At 44.7% G+C, this 24,308-nt stretch overlaps 1 protein-coding gene across 2 annotated transcripts in view; it reads left to right on the top strand.

Annotated features, from left to right (window-relative positions):
• KIF26B (kinesin family member 26B) overlaps window positions 1-24,308 on the top strand; it is a 565,489-nt gene that overhangs the window by 499,595 nt on the left and 41,586 nt on the right. The gene's annotated exons all lie outside the window — the stretch shown is intronic.

The following is a 24,308-nucleotide window of genomic DNA, read 5'->3' as shown; positions in this document are numbered from 1 at the left end:
CATTGGACCGTGTGGTGGCAGGCCATTGACTGGCTGTCCAGGCTTCTGCCAAGGCCTAGCTGAGCCTCTTACTAGCTGCATGAACCTTCATTCTTCCTAAAATGAGGGTTAAAGCTATACATGTTACATCACAGAAATATAAGGCTCAAAATGATAAAACATGTATAAAAGTTTATTGTAGGCTGGGTGCAGTGGCTCATGCCTGTAATCCTGGCACTTTGGGAGGCCGAGGCGGGTGGATCACAAGGTCAGGAGATTGAGACCATCCTGGCTAACACGGTGAAACCCCATCTCTACTAAAAATACAAAAAATTAGCTGGGCATTGTGGTGGGCACCTGTAGTCCCAGCTACTCAGGAGGCTGAGGCAGGAGAATGGCATGAAACCAGGAGGCGGAGCTTGCAGTGAGCCAAGATCGCGCCACTGCACTCCAGCCTGGGCAACAGAGCGAGACTCCTTCTCAAAAAAAAAAAAAAAGAAAATTTATTGTAGAATTTAGGACACTATGGCCAATAACCAATGATGAAAGTCCGGTTACACCTATCTAGTCAAGCCTATCCTCACCTATTTAAAGGGAAAAAACACCGACCTTATAGAGTTGCCATGAGGTGAAGATTAGCTAAATATATGTGGATTCATGGTTTTATCTGTAAAAACCCTACAAAACCTACGTTGCTATTGTGTAGGAGGAAAAAGCCGGGCAGTGTATTCTATAATTACTGAGATTCACGATGAGCGCTGGAGTTTTTCTTCCCCTCAGCCCTATTTGATGCCAGACCCCCCACCAAATACATTGTGAGTTTATTTCCTACCAGGAGAACCATTACTGGACTGACTTTAGGAGCTTAAATGGTGATTATAATCCTGTCCATCTCATTTCTAGAAATTTGGAATCCTAGCTGGATAAACCCAGAAATGGTTTTCCCGGCTCTTGTAACAACCCTTTTCTATGGGAAAATATTTTGAGTTGAAGAATTACAGAGTTTCATTCGATGTCATTTCTGTAGTTGAGTAAATTCAGCTTGTGGGGAGAAAGGGCGGGGGAGGGAAACCGTTGGAGTTGGAGATGAAGGGAAGAGTTACTATAGCACTCACTGGTTTCCATAAAATGAGAATCATGTCTGTTAATGTCATAACTTCATAGATCATGATATAGATAAAACTCCAAATTGCACCTTATTAGGAGGTCATTGATTACATATTTTACTTATAGCTTTTACACTGTTTCTGCAGGGCGACGTGCTTTTATGATTTCTATAAATAGTTGTTGAATTGATGGCGGGAAGATAGATGCATGTAAACATGAAATTATTTTTAATTTAAAGTAACTTCCTTTTAGTTAGAGTTGGATTTTTTATAAATGAGTAGGGAAACATTAAAAATTGTTTTTATGGCCCAGCGTGGTGGCTCACACCTATATTCCTGGTACTTTGGGAGGCTGAGGTGGCAGGATTGCTTGAGACCAGCCTGGGCAGCATGGCAAAAACCTGTCTCTACAAAAAATACAAAAATTAGCCGGGCATGGTGTTGCGTGGTTGTAGTCCCAGCTACTTGGGAGACTGAGGTGGAAGGGTGGCTTGAGTCCAGGAGGCAGAGGCTGCAGTGAGTTGAGATTGTGCTACTGCACCAGCCTGGGCAACAGAGTGAGACCCTGTCTCAAAAAAAAAAAAAAATAAATAAATGAAAGTTTGTATTAATCGTTCAAGCTTCGTGTTAATTAAGCATATTTTTAACATGCTGGCCCTACCAACTGGCCACCTGCCCTCCTGGGAGACATCTCCACTCACCAGTCCCTGCAGACAGCTGCCTGCCTTCATTCCAGGAGCCCCCTTCTATTCTGGTACCAAGAGAGTGATCATTAACGTGTTTCTGTGTCTCAAGTAAGCAGACTAGCTTCCATGCAGTGTCAGCACAAGACCCAATCCTGGAGCTGTCCCGTGGCCTGGTTGAGCTGTGGATGGCGTGGGTACAGACTCACCAGCTGCCCTTGCCCTGCCCTGCCTAACACACCTCATGGAGACCTTGCTGGGTTGCCTGGTGCTGGAAACACGGTGGCCCTGGCCATCCAGCCGGCGCTGTCCTTCCCGAAACATCCATTGGCCAGTGCGTTTGTTCTGTCACCCCTCAGTGTCCTAATGCCCTTCATTGTATGTGATCTTAAAAAGACCCTTGCCGAAATGTTTTCTCCGAGTCTGGACCACGGCCTAGATGCAATATTTGGCATCTGCAAATGTACATTTACAAAGTGATTCATCAACTAGAAACTGTCCTCTTTTGAGGTACAGGAGGATAAGGCAAAGCTTTACTCAAATCACCCAGCCAGTGGGTGGCAGGATCAAACTGCCTCGCTCCTCACAGCTTCAGAGGCCTCGACGGTTCCCAGCCCTCGCTGCAGGCCCAGCCTACTTCTCATCAAGCTCCCGAAACGTCGGAGCTGCCTTCACTGCGCACGCACGGCAGGGGAGCCCCGATTTCTTTGATCAGTTCCGTCAGTGCTCTGAAGCCACATTATGCAGCATTTTGTTAGCATACTAAACACCTTCAGGGTGTCAAGCCTTGTCTTTGCAGTGGGTTCCTTAGAGAAGGGGAAGTTTCCTGACCTTGAGGTTTCCTCTTACTCCTCCTGCTCACTTACGGAGGGTGGCGGGGGGAACAAAAATAGAAAACCAAATTCCATATTCTCTTTCCTTCCCCCACCCCCCCAAAAAACACAGACACCCCACTACCTCTTCATTTGTCTCCCCAGACAACTCTGTACTTGGAACCCGCGTTACTTGTGCTTGCTCCTGGGAAATTCGCTGGAAAGTGCACAGAGGGGCTGTAGCCTGTCTTCATTCCTCATCATCATCTTACCAGGCTATTTGTCATGTGAGCAAGCTGGAAAGTGAGTTTGGATTCATTACCCATCCCAGGCATTCCCACAGGCACCCTCCATGTGCGCTGAATGCTTCTGACTTTGCAAATGATATTGCCCTTGAAGATGCAGGAGGCGTGGAGCAGGTTTCCGATCTCAGCCATTACACGGCACAGGCACATTACATGGCACGGGCTTGCCGGCCAGTCCAGGTGCCATAAATCAGTTCTAAACGGTGGCACCATTCAGAAAAGCATGCAGGGAAGGCAGGGAGACCACCAAGGGCTCCAACCCCTCGTCAGTTCTGCACTGACAGGCTGCACAAATTACTCTCTAATTTTTGAGAGCCTCCACCTCCAGGGAACCCTGCCCTCGTTCGATCATTTTGACAGTGCATTTGCAAATTTTCTTTATCCGGTACATTCATTTGCTGTTCCTTACTGCTCTTGGGCACCAAGGTGCTAGGAATCTTCCCATTTAATGGATAAGAAAAAATAGGCAGAAGCGTTGAAATGACTTCTCAGGCCAAAACCCAGTGTTGCACATCCCACAGGAGTTGGCCCCAGGAGAACGGCCACAAGGATCTGTCAGGGTGAACTGAGCTTCGGCTAACGGGTGTTATGTCCCAGCTCATCTGAAGGACCACAGCCTTTCGAGACTCAGATTCTAACCACGACCCGATTATCTCAAAATAGAATTTCTGGTTCTCTTAGATGTTGCTTTGCAAAGGGCACAGGCCCTTAGGAAGCACACACCTGTCATGCAGGCGTCCTTCAAGCCCTGAAGCATTTACCGTCATTGATGACTGCTGCTCCATATGGAGAAAGAATTTCCTTAATGGGTCATACGACCTGTTTGCTTATTTGCCAACACGGTGTTTCTAAACACTGTTTCTAAACAACAGCTAGTTGCTAATGTCTTGGCTGCCCTTTAACAAGAGTTCATGGAAAGTCCTTCTGTGGCCCTCTCATGTCATGCCTGTCTGAGATGCTTCTCCCAGTCATCTTGAAAAATGGTGCTACATAACGATCCCGTCGTGGAAACGATGCCCGGTACCTCCCTCTCACGGGTTTGGTCTGTGGTTCAGACCCAGACCTAATCCTTGTTTGTTGAGATCAGTCACTGAGACACTTTGGGTCTCAGCAGCTGTGCTGAGCTCGCCTCCTCCTCTCTCTGGTAGAGCCTGAGGCAATCTGTGATCCAAGCTGCAGGCCACGAGCAAACACCGCAGGCAGCATCCACTTCCAGAAGGCTGTGTTCCACAAAAGCGATGAGGACACCCATGCTCAGGGGCTATAATGGGAACTCTTTTCCTCCTAAGGCCCTAGTGAGGAGTCAGGAACCAAGGTCATCTTTAAGCTTGTAGCATTGGGACACACCAGTTCATTCAAAGCAGCAGGCAGCACTAGAAGCTCAAGTTCAAATCAGTGACTTGAAAGGAAATGACACTTCATAAGTAGAGGCAGCTTTTTCAAAACGCAAGCACCTTCTCATCCAAGAGAGGGTGGGGTGCTGGCACCTGCGGGTCACACTTGTGGCAGCAGGCCCAGCATTGGCAGGAACTTCAGGACGAGCCTCTCTGAAGGATGCGGACATTCCCTTCCTTGCCTGGAGAAGTGTTTCCTCCTAGAGCCCATGGAGATTTGGGGTTAGCCTCTCCTTTCTCAGAACTGGAAACCCAGTACTCAAGGTCTGGGAAGCTGGGGAAAGGGGCTCAAGATTGCTGTTAGCTAGAGCGGGGTTCCAAACCCCCAGGCCACAGATTGGTACAGGTCCCTGGCTTGTTAGGAACCGGCCTGCACAGCAGGAGGTGAGCAGTGGGGGAGCATGACCACCTGAGGGCCGTTGGCTGGCTGATCAGCGGTGGCACTGGATTCTCATAGGAACCTCATGCTATTGTGAACTGTGCGTGCGAGGGATCTAGCCTGTGCGCTCCTTATGAGAATCGAATGCCTGATGATCTGAGGTGGAGCAGTTTCATCCCCAAACCATTCCCTATGGAGTGGTTTGTCTTCCATAGGGAGAAATTGTCTTCCACAAAACCTGTCCCTGGTGCCAAAAAGGTAAAAAGGTTTGGGACTGTGGAGCCACGGCGTTGGATTCCCATCTCACACAGGAGAGGAAAGGCTCTTCCTCAGGACTTGGATGTATATTACTTAGACCTACCATGAAATTAAGTAGATATTTGCCAGGAAAAATGCAAAGGAGTATCAGTTCTCCAGATTTAAGATAGCATGAAACGGAGAGGTTCATGTAAGAATCTGTGTGTGTGTGTGTGTGTGTGTGTGTGTGTGTGTGTGTGTGTGTGTGAGAGAGAGAGACATATGCATATTTAACCTCCTTTAAATGTACATTAATGCTGTATTTTCTCCCCCTGATTTACAGGGAGAATATCAATTTAGAACTATTTGCACAAACTCCAGATACCAGTTTAGAGTGTTCCCTATTTAGAAATAAAATAACCAAAGTCTCAGGTTGCCAGGCAACTGCAGCAATGATAATTCTTAGTATTGCTGCTTTAGAAATACTCATTTTTATACATTTTAATGATGGTTAGGATGCAGAGAATGTGAGTTCAGAATGTCGCTGGGACATCGAAGTCCCTTTTCTATGAGATTTTTAGCATTCTCACTTGCTTTTATTTTTTCCCCCTTAGCTCTGTTTGCTTCCTTGGCTAGCGGTATCTTCATATTTAGCTATAGAAATCTCGAGAGATTGTTATTATTTTCTTAAGAGTTGAGGCAGAAGCTGCCACTACATTAATTCTGCCAGGCTCATTATAGAACCACGCCAGTCACTCAGGGAGAAATGACACCGTCTGGGGATCGGCCGGGGTCGCAAACACTGGGTTCAAGCTTTGGTTGTTCTGCCGCTTGTTTGACACATGATCTCTGCACCTCGTCCTTTTCATTCTCAAGAGGACCACATTCTGGCCCCTCTCAGAGCTTCACTGAATTGGGAACAGAATATCAGGCCCCAGCTCTGTCATCATCTCTTGGCAGCAAAGCCACGGCTCATGTTTTTGTCTGTCCACTGCAGCAGCCGCTGTGGCGTAATGGCACATAATGGTCTCGGGGCTGGGCAGAAATTGGAAGGCGTCTTCCTTTCCCTTTTGGCCTTTCAAGTTTATCTTCCTTTATGTCTAATGTCTGGTGTTACTATTAAGCTCTTTCTGAATTCTGAACCAACGATCAGATAGATACAAAAGAATGATTGGGAATGAAAAGCCTGCTAATCCTAGCAGAGTAGGAAAGGGTAGACAGCCCCTTCCCCAACCCCACGGCCTCAGTGGAGGAGAGAATGGTGTGGCCTGCAGGGGAGGGACAGGCAGACAGTGCCAGCTGTCACCCAGGCTCACGTTCACCAGCCTCAGCAGTCAGACCTTCTTCCTTCCTCCCTTGGAGGAAGTGAATAGAAGAGCAGAACCGAGAGCGGGAACTCTGTCTTGATCTTGCTAAAGGGGTAGAAGTTCCTAATTCGTGGACTTGCTGGACCACAGGGAGGAGGAGAAAATGATTTCTAGTACTTATTTCCTGGCATTTCAGCTACATGGAAGGTACTTAGCACGGTGCATAAATGAGCCCCCGGTGAGAGTATTTCCCATCGTGAGCACCACAGCCGGGCATTGTTCTCACTGTGCCTCACAAGCTCTGCTAAATGCCTTATGGATATTTCATTCTGACAACCTGTGACATAGGTACTGTAATCATACTGGTATCACAGATGGGGAAACTGAGACACAGAAAGGTTGAGTATCTTGTCCAAGTTCACACAGCTAATAGGCAACAGGGCCTCACTGCCTCCCAGTTTATCACCCCCCACCGAGTACAGTTTCTGGAATATTGTGCTCGGTCAACATTTGTTGCAATAACAAGTGGGGTACAACAGAGGATCAAACATACCAGCAAAGCTTGCATATGTGTAGTTGATTATAAGTAAAAGCACAGGCTGGGCACAGTGGCTCACACCTATAATCTCAGCACTTTGGAAGGCCTAAGCAGGAGGATCACTTGAGCCCAGGAGTTTGAGACCAGTCTGAACAACATAAGGAGACCTCGTCTCCACAAAAAAAAATTAAAACACTAGCTGGGCATGGTGGCTCATACCTGTAGTCCAAGCTACTTGGGAGGCTGAGGTGGAAGGATCGCTTGAACCCAGGAGGTTGAGGCTGCAGTAAGCTATGATCGTATCACTGCACTCCAGCCTGGACAACAGAGCAAGACCCTGCCTCTAAGTGAGTGAATGAATGAAGGCACAGACCCGAGGGGCAGGGCTGATGGTAGCCAATTCATACATTCAGGTCAGTCTTCTGGTCTCACCTGTTTCTGTGATTGCTAAGCCAGGCTGATGGCTAGATACCCATGGCAATGAAGAATGTGAAATACAAAAGGTAGAAAAGGGAAATAAATCTTCTTTTCAGGACCCAAGCTACTTATCAGGGCTAAATAAAAAATACCAAGTAAGAATGTAATGATGAGGGGTGGGGAGGGGGGGCAAAAAATAAAATTAAAAAGAATGTAACAAGCAATGAGACGCTCCTGACTTTGAACCTGTGTGCAGGGCTCCAGGTAGATTAGAAGGCATCCTAACCTCAGTAAATGGCTGTCAGTGGGGCCTGACAGTCTGGGTCCCATGTTCTGGGCACCACCAATGGAGAGTATCCTCTCAGAAAGCTTCACCCTATTTCATGAGCCTTTAATAAAATATGTCTATAATCTTTCTCGTGAAAGAGCCTGAAAGTTCATGGAGCCACTTCCCATGCCGCACTGATGGGAGAAACTGCAGGACTCCACCAGGCTTTCTCCGGCTCCAGGATCCCCATGAAGGCCTCCTGATTTATCTGGGGCAGCTCCTGCGTAAGAAGGGTGACCGTTTCCCACAGTGGAGAACCAGACACTGGGCACAGCCCACTTGATAAGACAGCTTCCATCTCCCGCCCCTCCTGGGTATGCAGAGGCATTCCTGAGTGAATAGGTTCAGGTCAGAGCAGGAGAGGTTATCACCCAGGCTGTGCCTTGAAGCTTTGCTGAGTACAAGAAAGGTAAGGAAGAGATAAGTGAGAGGTGAGAATGACGGCAGGGCTGGCAAGTGAGATCACGAGCTTTTCCTCAAACATCTGGCTAAGAATAGAAGCTTTGGGAAATTCCACAACTGGCAGATTAAGGTGATCAGCCTCTCAGCTGGAATTTGTGAAGTTTCTTCAGACCGAGCTCCCAGAGAAGCATGTGTGGTGGAATCGCTGTGCTTTCTAAAGAGATGGATTGCAACCTGCGCCGTTGAGCTAGTGCTGAGCTGAGGCCCGGCGAGATGGATTCTAGCGCCCCTGCCATGGCTAACCTCACACACTCAGATGCTCTCCCTGAGCTTTTCATTTCTCCATCAGCAAAATCTCAATCATTCTTACTCCTCGTCCACCTCAGAAACATATTGTAGGTTCCATGGAGACGATGTCTGCGGTAGACAAAGAGACGTGCTTCAAAGGCAGAAAGGTCACTGTTTTATCATCTTTCAGAATCGTGTAACCCATGTGGTTCTGCCACCATCCTGTCTTCTGTGCATTCCTTGACTTTGAAAGTATGCATCTTTTCTTTTGGCCGAGTAGATAATTACCGTCTGTCGAAATGAACCCTCGTGCATTTATTCAATGAGAGTTTGTGTGCCTAACACACAGCATGGCTGCCTGATACAGATACTTGGTTTAAGAGAATTCTACAGGCTCTGCGCGAAAGTGAAGTCATGATGTAAGGAGGCAAAGGACTCTGCCCTCAAACAGTCCAGTGGGCCTGAGAATGAGCCTGGGGTGGGGGTCCGATGCTGCTGCACCCCCAGTTGTATGTGTGTATCCCAGTGACTGGGGCGTGATTTGAATATTTAAAGATACTCCTTTTTCATGCGGCCTTTACATGCAAGCCGAGTACTTCTGCTGCACAGCCGGAGAGGTGGTATGTTTTTAATGCTGGAGTAAAACTTGTCTGTGTTGGACTTAGTGAGAGAATGGTTTTCGTTCAGAGATTGTCAAGGCCAACTTTGATATAAATTTCACTTCACATTTTACACCCCTCGTGACTCATAACATTTAACTCTGTCATCCATAGAACTCGGTGCTGTTCTGATCAGCAAGGTAGATTCTGGCCCAAAAGAACTGGTGGAGGAATTTAAGGAACTGGTTCTAAGCCTAACTGAGGTCACCAAACATACAGAGAAAATAATTTGAGAAATGTATAGCAGAAATCTAAGTTTTCCATTTATTCATTTACTCAAAAATACCCTACAATAAATACCAGGAATATAACAGATGATCTGCATTCTTGGGCAACTTACAGTGTAGCAGGAATACAGACACTGAGCACCGAGTAACTGATAATATACGCACATGAGCGCTGAATCGGCACTAAGGGAAGAAGGGGTCGGGTGGGGCTGAGGAATATCACAGAGCGGTGATTCTCAAGCTCTCTCCTCCTCGAGTCCCACTCATTCTCTACTCACGCTCATCTGTGTCTTCCAAAGTTTGCCACAGTCCGTCCTCTAAACGCCTGAGTCATTCACACCTGTTCTGTCATTCCCTGCTTTGATACAGAGATGATCCAACACAAATCATGACAAACCACTAAGCCAAATGCAAGATTCTGAATCCACAGCTGAGTGTGATCTTTAATGACGACTAATCCTCATATCACAAGTTGTGTCGTCACCAGAAAGAAAACAGCCAAAGAAGGAGGGCTTTAGGTTGGTCTGGGGACAGTGCGGAGAGCCCAAGACGCCCTTGGGCACCCACAGGAGGCTGTGATTATTCAAGGATGGCTTGATTTAGGCACAATTAGGCATTGGACAGGATGGAGCATACAAATGTGTTGGGGATTAATTCATTAAAAATCTGTCTTGAGCTTTAATAGAGCTTCAGTCAGAGTGTTCAACCATAAATTCTCACCTGTTTCACAACTGGTTCAGGCCCAATTGAGCATTAACAGATTTTTTTTTTGTTCATGCAAATGAGGTTTTGTGTGTAATTCATTCATTTCATTCATTTCGTGTGTAATTGAACAATTTTTGAATAGTTACATTTGTGGAGTAGTTAAGTTGTATCAAATTGTCTAATGTACCTAGTAATTTTGTAACTAAAACAGAGCTGAATTTCATTTTGATATAACAAAAGGAGAACCACAGAAGTAGAGGTGGTTTGAGGAATAGTCGGCTTTTAAGAGACTTTATGATACTCTGTTCTTTAGGGCAATGACCACAGTTGCTGTTTCTTTTTATCCTCACTTTTCTTTCTTTTCACTCCCTACTGATGAGATCAATGAAAATTTGGGGGCATTTCTAGATTTGGCAGCCTCCCATTTATAAGCATACATTTTTTTAGTTTTGTGCCCTGACATGCCCATTTTTCTGAGGGTCAAATGTGTCTGTCTTTAAAACACCGCGTTGGTGTCTTTCAAACCACTTATCAAGGGTTGTTTCTCCCATGAGACCTTGTCATCCCTGAGCCTGAAATCGCGCGCTGAGAACTAATTGCAGTAGCTGCATACACTGAAGGTATTTTTATATTGTTTCCTGAACAAAGTTCACTGCTCCCTTCGTTAAGGGCACCTGCCATATCCACTGTTTCCTTCCGAGAACTCTTTTGGTGAAGACGGGATTTTTGTTTTCTTTACATTCCACATAGCTGCCAGAAGGCCCCTTTAAAATGCAAATCTGATGTCTCTCAGTCTTTAAAACCTTCAGTGGCTTCCTGTTGGCTACAGGATAGTTGAAACCCTTTTGTGGCCTATGGAGCTCTTCCGAATTTGGGCCACACCTACCTTTCTGACCATAGAAACTACATAGAGATGACTGGACACCCCACCCCACCCCCACAGTCACATGCTTTGCCGATGCCGTTTCTTCTGCTTCCAGTGGCTGTTCATTCACTCACTCATTCATTCATTCAATCAATAGTTACCAAGAACATACCCTACTCCAGTACGGTACTGGAGCTCCTCCCCCATTTGTGAGATTCTTCTTATGTCTTTGACATGTTTTGATTGTAAGATGTGTTGCATATGCAGATGTAGAAACACACCTGCTCAGTCTATAGAATGACAAAAAATCTGTGTGCCCACCACCCAGGTTAGGAAATAGAACATTCCACTAGCTCAGGTGCCCTTGTGTGATCGTCTGCCTTCCGTCACCCTCCTGCCTGTTCCAGCGGTGACCACAGTGCTGAATTTTCTGGTTTTGATCCCCTTGCTTGTCTTATAGGTTTTACCACCTAAGTATGTGTCCCCCCAAAACATACTGTTTAGTTTTGTCTGCTGTTGAACGTTACGTAAATGAAATCATACTCTATTCTATGCCCTTCCATACCTTCTTTTGATCAGTATTTCATTTTTGAGATCCATCTTGATGCGCACAGCTACAGGTTCTTAATCTTCATTGCTGTACGATTTTTCCATTGTAGATGGATATTGCAAAATATTCTTCTGTGGCTGGATTTCTAACAAGTTTTTAAAAACTGATTGTTGAAGTTAATCCAACCTATTTCTGCTCTAATGAGATGCTCACTTGGTTCCTCCATTAATCATTTCATATGGTCAATTACATTGTGAGTTTTCTTTTCTTTTTGAGACAGGGTGTCACTCCGTCACCCAGACTGGAGCGCAGTGACACAAACAAGGCTCGCTGCACTCCCAGGCTCAAGTGATCCTCCCACCTCAGCCTCCCATGTAGCTGGGACTACAGGTGTGCACCACCATGCCTGGCTAATAGTTTATATTTTTTGTAGAGACAGGGTTTTACCATGTTGCCCAGGCTGGCTTTGAAATCCTGAGCTCAAGCAATCCTCCTGCCTTGGCCTCCCAAAGTGCTGGGATTACAGGTGGGAGCCACTGTACCCGGCCAATCAGTTTTCCATTAATAATACTAAAAATTCTTGGATTCCTTCCTACTTATTCTTTGAGGCTTATCTCAAATATCATCTCCCCTCTCAAGCCTTCTCTGATCTCCTTTCCCCCCTCCTAATTCTTTGCTCCAGGAAAGTTGTTTCCGTCTTCCAACTCAATAGCATTAAAATGGTATTTGAATGTAGGCACTTATATTTTAAATATTTGTTTACATATACCTCTCCTATCATATGAGCTCATCTAGATAATGATAGAGGGCACATGCAGTGGCTCACACTTGTAATCCCAGCACTTCAGGAAGCCAAGGCAGGAGGATCACTTGGGCCCAAGTTCAAGACCAGCCTGGGCAACATAGTGAGACTCCATCTGTACAAAAAAAAAATTTAAAAGTATAGTAGCCATGCATAGTGGCACGTGCCTGTAGTCCCAGCTACCCGGCAGGCTGAGGTGGGAGGATTGCGTGAGCCTGGGAGGTTGAGGCTGCAGTCAGCTATGATCATGCCACTACACCCCAGCCTGGGCAACAGAGCAAGACCCTGTCTCAAAAAAATAATAATGATGGAATCTTGTTCTTCAGCTTCCTTACGATTTTGCACTAATCTGAATGAAACCAGCCTGATCTAAACCCTGCATCTTTAGTGATAGATATGAGTCTGACACCCACCTTCAACTTTGTGGTAGCCTGCCTAGCTTCCCAGAGGACACCTTTGTGCCCGCAGGCTTCCTGTGGCCATCGGATCCCCAATCTAAACTAGGATAAAGTATATGTTTTGTGGTATTGTCACCTGTTTAGGATGAGAAGAGGCACTGAAGCTATAACCCTATTTTCTGAGCCAGATAAAATAGCAAACATATATTTGCTCTACCGGGTTATTTTGACAAATTTATCAAGCATCTTCAAAATATACAGTACTAGTCTAAGCATTAGGGCTAATGCAGAGAGCTTTTGCACCAGTAGGACAGAGGAAAAAATGTACACAAATTAGAGTACAAGGCATAAAGCAGTTAAAAGTCACATTATCAAGTACATTCAAGGAAAGAGGTAAGCAGTTCCAGCAAGTAGGCCGGGCACGGTGGCTCACGCCTGTAATCCCAGCACTTTGAGAGCCCAAGGAAGGCAGATCATTTGAGGTGAGGAGTTTAAGACCAGACTGACCGACATGGCAAAACCCAATATCTACTAAAAATACAAGGAAAAAAAAAAAAAAAAAGCCAGGCGTGTGGAACATGCCTGTAATCTCAGCTACTTGGGAGGCTGAGGCAGGTGAATCGCTTGAACCCCGGGAGGTGGAGGTTGCAGTGAGCCGAGATCACGCCATTGCACTCCAGTCTGGGCAACAGAGCGAGACTCCATCTCAGAAAAAAAAAGTTCCAGCAAGTCAGCTGTGAATATTTTTTCTATGGCAATAATAATAAATACAAGATGCAGGTATAGATTCCTATTTATGACTACAACTCTCCACATGTCTAGAATTTGGTGGAAGCAAATAGGTCTTAGAATTTACCCCAAAGCTTGAATTACTGAAACTGCCTGTTAGTAATAGTCATTTATCACATGGATTTGGCGCTGGTGTCCTGAGGATCTAAGTACAGGGAAGTTCTGGGCATGCATTAGTGCTCTAAGGAGAGGCCTTTGCTGGTTAATGTCCCCAGGTTTGGGTTGGTAGCCTACCATTTGGTATCATACCGAGCTCCCTAATTTTGAGCTACATCTAGAAGACCACGTGCCTGGTGCCAAGAAGGACACTTAGACTATGTGTGGATGGAGCTTCATCAGCTGTTCTCATGAACGTTTTGCAAAAGACCATTGTGAGTGAGATGGGAGTTTCTCTGTTTTCAAGCCCAGGGCCCTGCCTGCTGGTGTGTCCCTCTCCTGAGTCATTCAGCCTTGACCCACTCTAGGGAACCGGAGGAATCCACAGCCCAGAGCTCTCCCATGGTGGCCTGTTTGACAGTCACATTCTGAAAAAGCAAACCTCTTGGCTTGATTTCTTGCTGGAATAATGAAACCCAGCTCGGCCCCTGCTTGACAATTGCCTTTGGGAAAAAGGTAATAGCCACCTTGAAACACCATTCAGTTGGACCTTTCCAAAAGCCACGGGTTTTTCTTCACCGAAGTCCTTCATTTGAGCCTATAATCTGTGAATGGAAAGAAGCGATGATGCCTCTAAAAGCCTTTTGGTTGGAGTCAGAGTCACCCTTTGAGCACTGAGTTCTCTTTCCAGGGACCTCTCCCGTGTGCTCTTGGAGCCATGGGTGTTGTACAAAAGCAACAGGCCTAGCAGAGCTACCAGTGTGTGAGCGTTTGCTGTGTGAGCCCAGGCTCTCCACAGGACGAAGATTCTCTCACCAGAGTGTGAGCATTTGCAGTATGAGCCCAGGCTCTCTACAGGACGAAGATTCTCTTACCAGCATGTGAACATCTGCAGTGTGAGCCCAGGCTCTCCACAGGACGAAGATTCTCTCACCAGCGTGTGAGCATTTGCTAGTGTGAGCCCAGGCTCTCCACAGGACGAAGATTCTCTCACCAGAGTGTGAGCATTTGCTAGTGTGAGCCCAGGCTCTCTACAGGACGAAGATTCTCTTACCAGCATGTGAGCATTTGCAGTGTGAGCCCAGGCTCTCCATAGGACAAAGATTCTCTTTTCACCCTCACGTCAACCTCACGTCAAGATGGGAGATAAAGAATAGCAAAATAGGGCTGGGTGTAAACTCTGGATAGCTTCTTCAGGTATCCAGGGATAGATGCTGTGATTACTCCTATTTTATAGATGAAGAAACAGATGAAAGGAGCCCACGTCCCATGCACGATACTGGCAAGCTAGGATTCAAACACAGTGGGGCTCCAGCACCTTCCCTTTCAGTCCCCACATTAGCCTCTGGCTGAGGTGTGGGGAAAAGCACACAGATCAGACTGGGGGGACCTGAGTTCCAGCCCCAGCTCCTCGCGGGCTGCCTGTGTGACCTGAGAGCCCCGAGGCTCCATCTGTGAAATGCAGAGGGGGTGGCAGACAGCTCGTCACGAGGAGTGAATGAGATCCTGCAGATGAAGGTATTTGGTATACTGAAGAGCTCTGAGAATGATGAAAATGATGTGCAAGTCTCTTCCAGGACTTTTTGTGTGCCTTTCGTAGTGTAATACAGACCCTGGCACATGGGTGTTCACACTTAGGATATGACCAGCCTCACAGCTAAGTTGCTTAGCATATGGTACCAGCGAACCCAAGTTTGTAAACCAGAACTTCCCATTGCTTTCTTGATTGTCAAGTTTGACCCTAGCCAGCATCCTCTGATACACTGAAAATACACTCTGTGTGTCCAGAGGCAGCTGAGCTTTTGTCTCAGGCCAACCTCACATTCAACCCACTATCCTCCGTCTTGTTCCTCCATGAGGAAAGGGACGTGAATGCCTATAGGCCATCAGAGATTCAGGTGAAACAAACCTCAGTGCATCACTGCACGGGGCCAGATGGGGGGGCCGGTGTTTCCCTGCGGAATCCGGAGGACAGCTGTGCCAGCCACGTGTCCAGGCCCAGGATCCACAATAGGAAAGGGGTTGCTGATGCATTTCAAACTATCTCTAAAGTCGTGAGTGTATATGGCAAAATCCCATCCTACCAAGCCTTCTTGCTATATACATTTGAGTAGAAAATGACATGAGCCAGAAGCTCCAAAGCCTGAGATCCAGAGCATAAACTCCTGCTGTCATGTTGAGGCTGGGGCAGTCCAGTCGCAAGCAGTGCTCCAAAGGAATGCAGTAGGCTGTTCTCGTCTTGCCGTAAAGAAATACCCGAGGCTGGGTAATTTCTAAGGAGAAAGGTTTATTTTTGGCTCACAGTTCCACAGGCTGTACGGGAAGCGTGGTGCCGGCATCTGCTTCTGGTGAGGCCTCAGGAAGCTTCTAATCAAGATGGAAGGTGAAGGGGGAGCAGGTGTGTTACATGGCAACAGAGGGTGCAAGAGAGAGAAGGGGGAGGTCCCAGACTCTTTGAAACAGCCGGATCTCGTGTGAACTAATAGAGCGAGAACTCACTCATCAACAGGGGATGGCTCTAAGCCATTCAGGAGGGATCTTCCCCCAGGATCCAGCCACCTCCCGCCAGGCCCCACCTCCAACACTGGGAATCACATTTCAACCTGAGCTTTGGAGGGTACGAACATTCAAACCATATTGGGCTCTATCGTTTTTGAGATTGTACTCACTGGGCGACAACGTAGAGCACCCACCGCTGGGCTGATATGATTTGTTCCCGTTTCCTGGGCACCCAGGTGCGCAGGGCCACGAGATGAGCCTCTTGTGACAACTAAGCCACCTTGATGATGGCTTTAACTCGGGGCCTGGAAGTCAGACTCGCATGCTTTGAGGATATTTTTTGTGGTGGTGTCATTTGTTATGAGGGTTATTCTTTTTTCTCTTGGTACGTCCCAGCCTCATTACTTCTCTGTGCCAAACTGTGCCAGGAAATCACTGACTTTATCATCATGATCATCATCATCATCACCATCACTCAGACTTTGGTAGTGCAGTGCAGTGCCTGCTAGCGCCAAGCTCTAGACTCGGTTCTTTATATATATACTCAGTCATCGCATGTTCATGGCAGTCTCATGGGACCAGCACTACAAATGTGTCTAAGGAGGTTTCCTCGAAATCTCCTTTGTCACAGCAGCCTGGAGCATGCAGAAGCAGGTAACAGAAATACCGGCAGCCACTCCTGACTCATCACTGATAGTGGAACTGGTAAGGGACAAACTTGTAAATGAGCAAAGTTAGATTTCTGGGCCTCCTCACCACCTCCCCACTCAGTGCTGTGTCCCCACCCCACAGGTACCCGGTACCTTTGTGCTCTCCAAGAATGCCCCGTGCTGCCACTTTCCACCCCCATCCTCCTGCCTGTACCTTGTTGCAAATCCCCAACGCCCTGAGCCTCAGTTGACTCTATACCTACCCCAAAAGGCATCTTTCCTGCGGGTGCTCCTTCCCATGAAGCCCTGTGGTAAGGTCATGTGCTGTCTTCGGTCAAATCAAAACTCCAGTATCTGATAAGAGTCTAAAGATATATGAGAGTTCCCACTATTCCCAACCTTGTCAATATTTGTATTGTTTGATTTTTAAAGTTTTTGGCCATTAGGTGAATATTTAATGGTATGTCATTGTAATTTTAATTTGCAATTTTCCTGATGACTGCTAAGGTTGAGTATCTTTTCATGTTTATTATTCTCTGTATAGTTCTTGTTCATGTCTTTTGCCTGCTTTTCTGTACAGTTGCTTAGCTTTTTGTTAATTGATTCGTAGGAATTCTTTGTAAACTCTGGATACCTTCTGCAGGCACCACTCATTGAGACCCCACTGACCAGGATCGATCTTTCAGTCATTTAAGTGACTCTGTGTGGAGTTGTCTCTGGGTTCTCCAGCCCTGCGCTGTTACCACAGTCTTAATAACATTGCCCTTTGCTAATTTTCTTTACGGCATGTTCATTTGCCATTGATTAATTTCTGTTCTTTGCTATTTTTTGGGGGGGCGGGTAGGGGAGACAAAGGTCTTGTCACCCAGGCTGGAGTGCAGTGATGTGGTCATAGCTCACTGCAGCCTTGATCTCCCGGGCTCAATAGCGATCCTCCCACCTCAGCATCCTGAGTAGCTGGGACTACAGGTGTGCACCACCATGCCTGGTTAATTTTTAAAAATTGTTTTCTAGAGCCAGGGTCTCACTGTGTTGCCCAGGCTGGTCTCGAATTCCTGAGCTCAAGTGATCCTCCCATCTTGGCCTCCCAAAGTGCTGGGATTACAGGCATGAGCCACCGCACCCAGCCCTACTTTGCCATTCTTTATTTCTCATCTGAAGGTGGCTACTTAGCTTAGCAGTTTCCCCTTCTTGTTCTGTAAGCACCTACGTTGCTCTCTAAGTACTGCTTTGTCTGTATCCTCAAGTTCTGGTAATGACAGGTATTTTCACTATCATTCACTCAAAATATTTTCCATTTCTCATTGTAATTATCATTTTTTGAGACAGGGTCTCATTCTGTCACTGAAGCTGGAGTGTAGTGGTGCGATCTTGGCTCACTGCAGCCTTGACCTGCTGGGCTCAAGCAATCCACCTGCCTCAACCTCCTGTAGCTGGGACTACAGGCATGTGCCACCATCCCTGGCTTTTCTTTTTTTTTTTTTTTTCTGGAGACAGAGTCTCACTCTGTTGTCCGGGCTGGAGTGCAGTGGCATGATTTTGGCTCACTGCAACCTCTGTCTTCTGGGTTCAAGTGATTCTCCTGCCTCAGCCCCCCGAGTAGCCAGGATTATTGGCGCCTGCCACCATGCCCAGCTAATTTTTGTATTTTTAGTAGAGATGGGGTTTTGCATGTTGCCAGGCTGGTCTCAAACTCCTGGCCTCCAGTGATCCACTCCCTGCCTCAGCGTCCCAAAGTGCTGGAATTACAGGTGTGAGCCACTGCGCCTGGCCCATTTTAATTATTTTGTGATCCGTGGGTTATTTAGAAATGTATTTACTAATCGCCACAGTTAAGTTACTTGGAATTTGTTCCTTTTGAGCTTTTTAAGCCTTGCAAAGGCAGGTGCAGCAGAGCCTAGGGCTGCTTTGATCCCACTGTTAGGCAGTACCCTTCTGAGGACTCTGAGGAATGATTTACATACACTCACATATATATGTACACCCATTATATACACCATATATATATATATATATACCCAATGATATATACAATATACACACATACCCAATATGTATATACACCCAATGTTATATATATATACACACACCCCCAATATATATATACACCCAATGATATATATATACACACACACCCAATATATATATACACCCAATGTTATATATAGACACACACACACTCTCTCTCTCTATATATATATATACACTCCTAATGTTATATATATACACACACACCGCCAATATATATACACCCAATGTTATATATACACACACCCTATATGTATACACCCAATGATATATATACACATACACACACTCAATATATATACACCCAATGATATATATATTACACACACCATATATATATACACCCTATGATATACATACACACATACCCCCATATATATACACCCAATGATATACATACACACACACTCAATATATATATACACCCAATGATGTATACATACACACACCCCATATATATATACTCAATGACATAAATAATACACACACCCAATATATATACACCCAATGATATATATATTACACACACCATATATATATATACACACCCTATGATATACATACACACATACCCCCATATATATACACCCAATGATATACATACACACACACACTCAATATATATATACACCCAATGATATATACATACACACACCCCATATATATATACCCAATGACATAAATAATACACACACCCAATATATATATACCCAATGATATATATAATATACACACACTATATAGATACACCCAATGATATATCTATACACACACCCAATATATATATACACCCAATGATATATATACACACACCCTATATATATTTACACACCTAATGATATATACACACACAAACCCTATATATATACACCCAGTGATATATACACACACACACACCATATATACACACACACATACACCCAGTGATATATACATACACACACCCGATATATATATACACCCCATGATACATATATACACACACACCCAATATATATATGTACACACAATGATATACACACACACCCTATATTATATACACCCAATGATATATACACAGACACCCAATATATATACACACCCAGTGATATATACACACACACATCCAATACATACATATACCCAATGATACATATATATATATATAAACCCAATGATACATATACACACACACCCAATATACATATACACCCAATGATATACACACACACACACACACACACCCAATATATATATACCCCAGTGATATACATATACACACACACACGCATGCCCTGGGTATAAACAGATCTCCTCACTCTGTCTGCTTGAACACAGACTTCCAATCCCTTCTTGGCTTCAAGGATTATTCCAACTCTCCTTTCTGTGGCCTTGCTTGTTTTTTTGTACACATGCGGATTAGAGCTCAACCAGAGGGCTCCAGAGAGCTCTTGCTTGCTCTCAGGTCATCTCTGTCTTTTTTTTTCTTCTCTCTTATTCTCTCTCCCCTCTTCTATCTCTCCAATTCTTTCTTTTCATCTCTCTCCATTCTTCCCTTCTGCTATTTTGTCCTACAAATTTTAGCTGCCCTGATCTCCCCAAAGTCTGGACTTTTCCTTGTTCAGAAGGATGTGGCTACCTGGCTCTGCTTGGGTCCCCTGTCATGTTTGGGGGCCTGGAACCTCTCTCCTAGCAGTAAGCTGGGGCACTTACAAGGCTCAGCTCATCTTTTTCCCTTCTCTCAGACATGACTTTCCTCTGCTGCTTGTTACCCAGTATCAGAAACCCATTTTTTTTTCTTATAGTTTGTTTGGTTTTCTAGTTGCTTAAGGTTGGAGGGTAAATCCAGTTTCTATTTTTCAAACATGGCCAGAAGCAGAAATTTCGTCATTTGTGATCATTTTTTTTGTTTATTTCTTTAAACAGTTTAATTGTCTCTGACATGTTAATCAACTTTTTGTTGTTTATTTGTGATCTAGGTTTGAACATCTCATTCTTCCATCTGTGGTTTCTGCTGGCTCTTTCTCATGGTGCCGTGTTTCTTTGTTTATTTGTGTCTGGGGGCTACTCATTTTCACTGGCATTTTATTTGTGAGAATTCTGCAAGCTCTGGGATAAAGATAGTTTACTCCAGACAGCATTTGTGTTAACTTCTACCAGGTGCCAGTTGAGGATAGTCTAAATTACATTCTCAGCTTGAAATATTTTTGGCCACCCAGATATGGAGAACTAAGCCTGCAAACCTGCATGTAATTCAGACCAGGGTTCACAATTCTCAGGACAGTTTCTTTCCCCTCTGCTCAGTGCTTATTTCAAGACAGCCATGTCTTGAGTACCTAAAAGGGACAATTATTGGGGGTTGATTTTCCTGTGAAAATTCACATGTGGAGCAGGCCTCCAGCTTTAACTGCTGCCACATAAAACTCAGCAGGGTGTTACCTGGCTGGGCAGATGTCTTTGGGGTGAAAGAAAGCTTGCCTGTTCTGCTTATTTATCTTGAGTTGCCAACTTCACTTGATTTTTTTTGGCCTGAGGATTCTTTACCTTTTTGCAGGTTCAACAATGCATTTACTAAGACTTAAAAATAATATCCACGGCCAGGCATGGTGGCTCATGCCTGTAATCCCAGCATTTTAGGAGGCCGAGGCAGGCAGATCACCTGAGGTCGGGAGTTCGAGACCAGCCTGACCAACATGGAGAAACCCTGTCTCGAGTAAAAATACAAAATTAGCCGGGCATGGTGGCAGGCACCTGTAATCCCAGCAACTGAGGCAGGAGAATCGCTTGAACACGGGAGGTGGAGGTTGCAGTGAGCTGAGATCACGCCATTGCACTCCAGCTTTGGCAACAAGAGTGAAACTCCATTTCAAAAAAAAAAAAAAAAATCCACAACATTTAACTGTACTTGGTAAGAAGGTTTTCCTAGGAACCCAGCCTATCATATTGCTCCTTTGCTTTTTTTTCCTGTTACACACCTCTCCTTCTTTTAAATAAGTAAGGAGATCATATAACTTATTATCGAAGCCGCTTTTGAGAGTGAAAAGGGACACTTAATTATTATTATTTCATGTTTCGAAATATTTTCTGACACAGCCGTCTATATTGGTGAACCTATAAAACAGTTCTATTCAAAAATTACTTTCAAACATGAAATGCTTTCTTAATAAAAGAAAATACATACATCAAAGTAGAAAAAGGTTAAAACTGCTTTATATTGTTCATCTGGACATTAAAAAATAAGCAGAATAATCACTTAATATACTTTTGTGTATTTTAATCATTGTCTTCACTATCTTCTTCTAATACCACTTCAGTAGTATTTTTCTTAACACTATTTTTTCTATTGTTAATGTCAGGGCGTTTTTCTCCTTCACATAATCCAACTGCCTTACCTATATATTTACATATATGTTTATGTGCATTAACACATCAAACCATCTGTTTTTGATAACTGTGGCTTCTGTTTCTCTTGATAGAATATCACAGTTTGGTTAAAAATAAGTGTGAATTTATTCGTACCACCACCGATTACAAGTTTATTTCAGTGAAATACATTTCTCGATTCAGTGAGAATATTGTGTGTTAAAGTTTCAAAGGATCTTCCCACAAGTCAATTTCCAGAGCAGAGTTGTAGAATTTCACATTTTAATCTTCTATACAGTTTGAGCTCTTGTAATCTATATTTCAGGGTCCCCTGTTTGCAAATTTTGTTTTTAATCATTGCAATTCATTACAGGCTTCAGAGGCTGAGCTTTTTGTGTTTCATTGGTTGAACACTTGATTATGGATTACAACTTATTTTGAACCACATGCCATCAAAATTTAGATGACTTGTTTCCAAAACTCGAGTACTTTTTTTGTAGAGCATTTGGATTGACTCATGAAGTATGTTTTAAAGTTAAAAGCTGCCTAATGTCAGCAATTTCCTATCATTTCATTATTTCAAGTGTCAAATATTTCTCAAATCCAACTGTTGACAGGCAGCAAAGAGAGAACCTCACACTCTACTGATGAAATGTTTTTAATCCAATTTAAACTTCATAAAAAATTTTTGTAGTTCAGTTACTCTCAGTTTATGTAAATTTTACACATTTCAACAACTATAGCTTGTGCTTCTCTGGGTAGAATTAGAACTGTGTTTGAGCTCAGTTATGAATTACATAGGTACATCAATTACAGGTACATTTCAGCATAATAAGTTTCTCAGCTTGGAACATTATATCTTTTTTTTATTTTTTATTTTTTTGAGACTGAGTCTTTCTCCATTACCCAGGACTGCAACCTCCGCTTCCCGAGTTCAAGTGATCCTCCTGCCTCAGCCTCCCAAGTAGCTGGGACTACAGGCATGCACCACCACGCCCAGCTAATTTTTGTATTTTTGGTAGAGATGGGGTTTCACCATGTTGCCCAGGCTGGTCTCAAACTCCTGACCTCCAGTGATCCACCCGCCTCAGCCTCCCAAAGTCCTGGCATTACAGGCATGAAGCACTGCTCCTGGCTGGAACATTATGTCCTTTTTTTTTTTTTTTTTTTTTTTTTGAGATGGAGTCTCTCTCTGTTGCCCAGGCTGGAGTGCAGTGGTGCAATCTCAGCTCACTGCACCTCTGCCTCCTGGGTTTAAGCAATTCTCCTCCCTCAGCCTCCCAAGTAGCTGGGATTACAGGCAGGTGCCACCACACTTGGCTAATTTTTTTTGTTTTTAGTATAGATGGGGTTTCACCATATTGGCCAGGCTGGTCTTGAACTCCTGACGTTATGTCTTAAAGTGCTAACTCTGTTCACTGCACATACCTCATATGTTCCTAGATGAGACCACTGAAATAGAAAGTGAAAGTCTATCCAATTCTTCCATCTCATTTTAATAAGTCTTAGTAATAACTACTTGCATTTTGAATAAAGAAATGAAAAATCCAGGACAAAATAAACCAGACAGGATGCAGGGTAATAGGCATACACTGAGACTTCTAGGCAAGTGAGCATCTGGTCAGCCGAATTAAAGCCCTTGGAGGGGTTCCTGTACCCTAGGTTCTTAATACACACTTGTTGAATGAACAATCGGAGGTAGCTTATTTGTTTGAATAAGGCTTTCTGTGTGTTAGTGCAAAGGAATGACGATGGGACAGGTTTAGGCTTTGTAACAAGACCTCCCAAAGGCTAACACATAGGCGGCTGCTTCCTCTGCAAGCAGAGATGACGCTTGTGGCCCTTTTTGAAACACCTTTTTTACATGCCAGAGGTATTTAACTTGACCATACCAAATGGCTTTATCAGCCCTTTTAACTCAAATATCCCGTTGGGATCAAACATTTTTGCTCTGGAGACCTTTGTACCTGTGGAGCATCAGTATAAGGATAGCCTGGGGGTGGTAACCCAGACACAGCTAACAGCGGGGCCTGAGTGACTTGGCCAGAGTCTTGGCCTCAAATTGAGGGCACAGCAGTGGTTCTGACTGTTCCTCTTCGGGGAACGTTGTACATCAGGAGGGGCCTGACGGTAACGTTGGTGTAAAATGTCTCTGCTGTGATCCACCCTTGAAGACTGTGAGCTGTGCAGAACGAAGCAGGTCATGGCTTGTCCTCTAGGATGTGATGGGAGGCTGAAAGCATCTCCCTGCTGTGATGTAGGAGGGACCATGAGCCTTATGCTAGGCACTCCTTCCAGCCCAAGGCAGCATCGTCTGCTTTGGTTTTCTTTCTTTCTTTTTTTGAAACACTCTGCCCAGGCTGGAGTGCAGTGGCACGATCTCGGCTCACTGCAGCCTTAACCTCCTGGGCTCAAGCTATCCTCCTGACTCAGCCTCCCAAGTAGCTGGGACAACAGGCGTGTGCCACCATGCCCGGCTACTTTTTAAAATATTTTTAATAGAGATGGGGTTTCGCCATGTGG

This window comes from Pan troglodytes, chromosome 1, assembly GCF_028858775.2.
Source record: "Pan troglodytes isolate AG18354 chromosome 1, NHGRI_mPanTro3-v2.0_pri, whole genome shotgun sequence".
Lineage (NCBI taxonomy): Eukaryota > Metazoa > Chordata > Mammalia > Primates > Hominidae > Pan > Pan troglodytes.
Note: the sequence above shows the minus strand (reverse complement) of the source record. Positions and strands in the feature narration are given on the sequence as shown.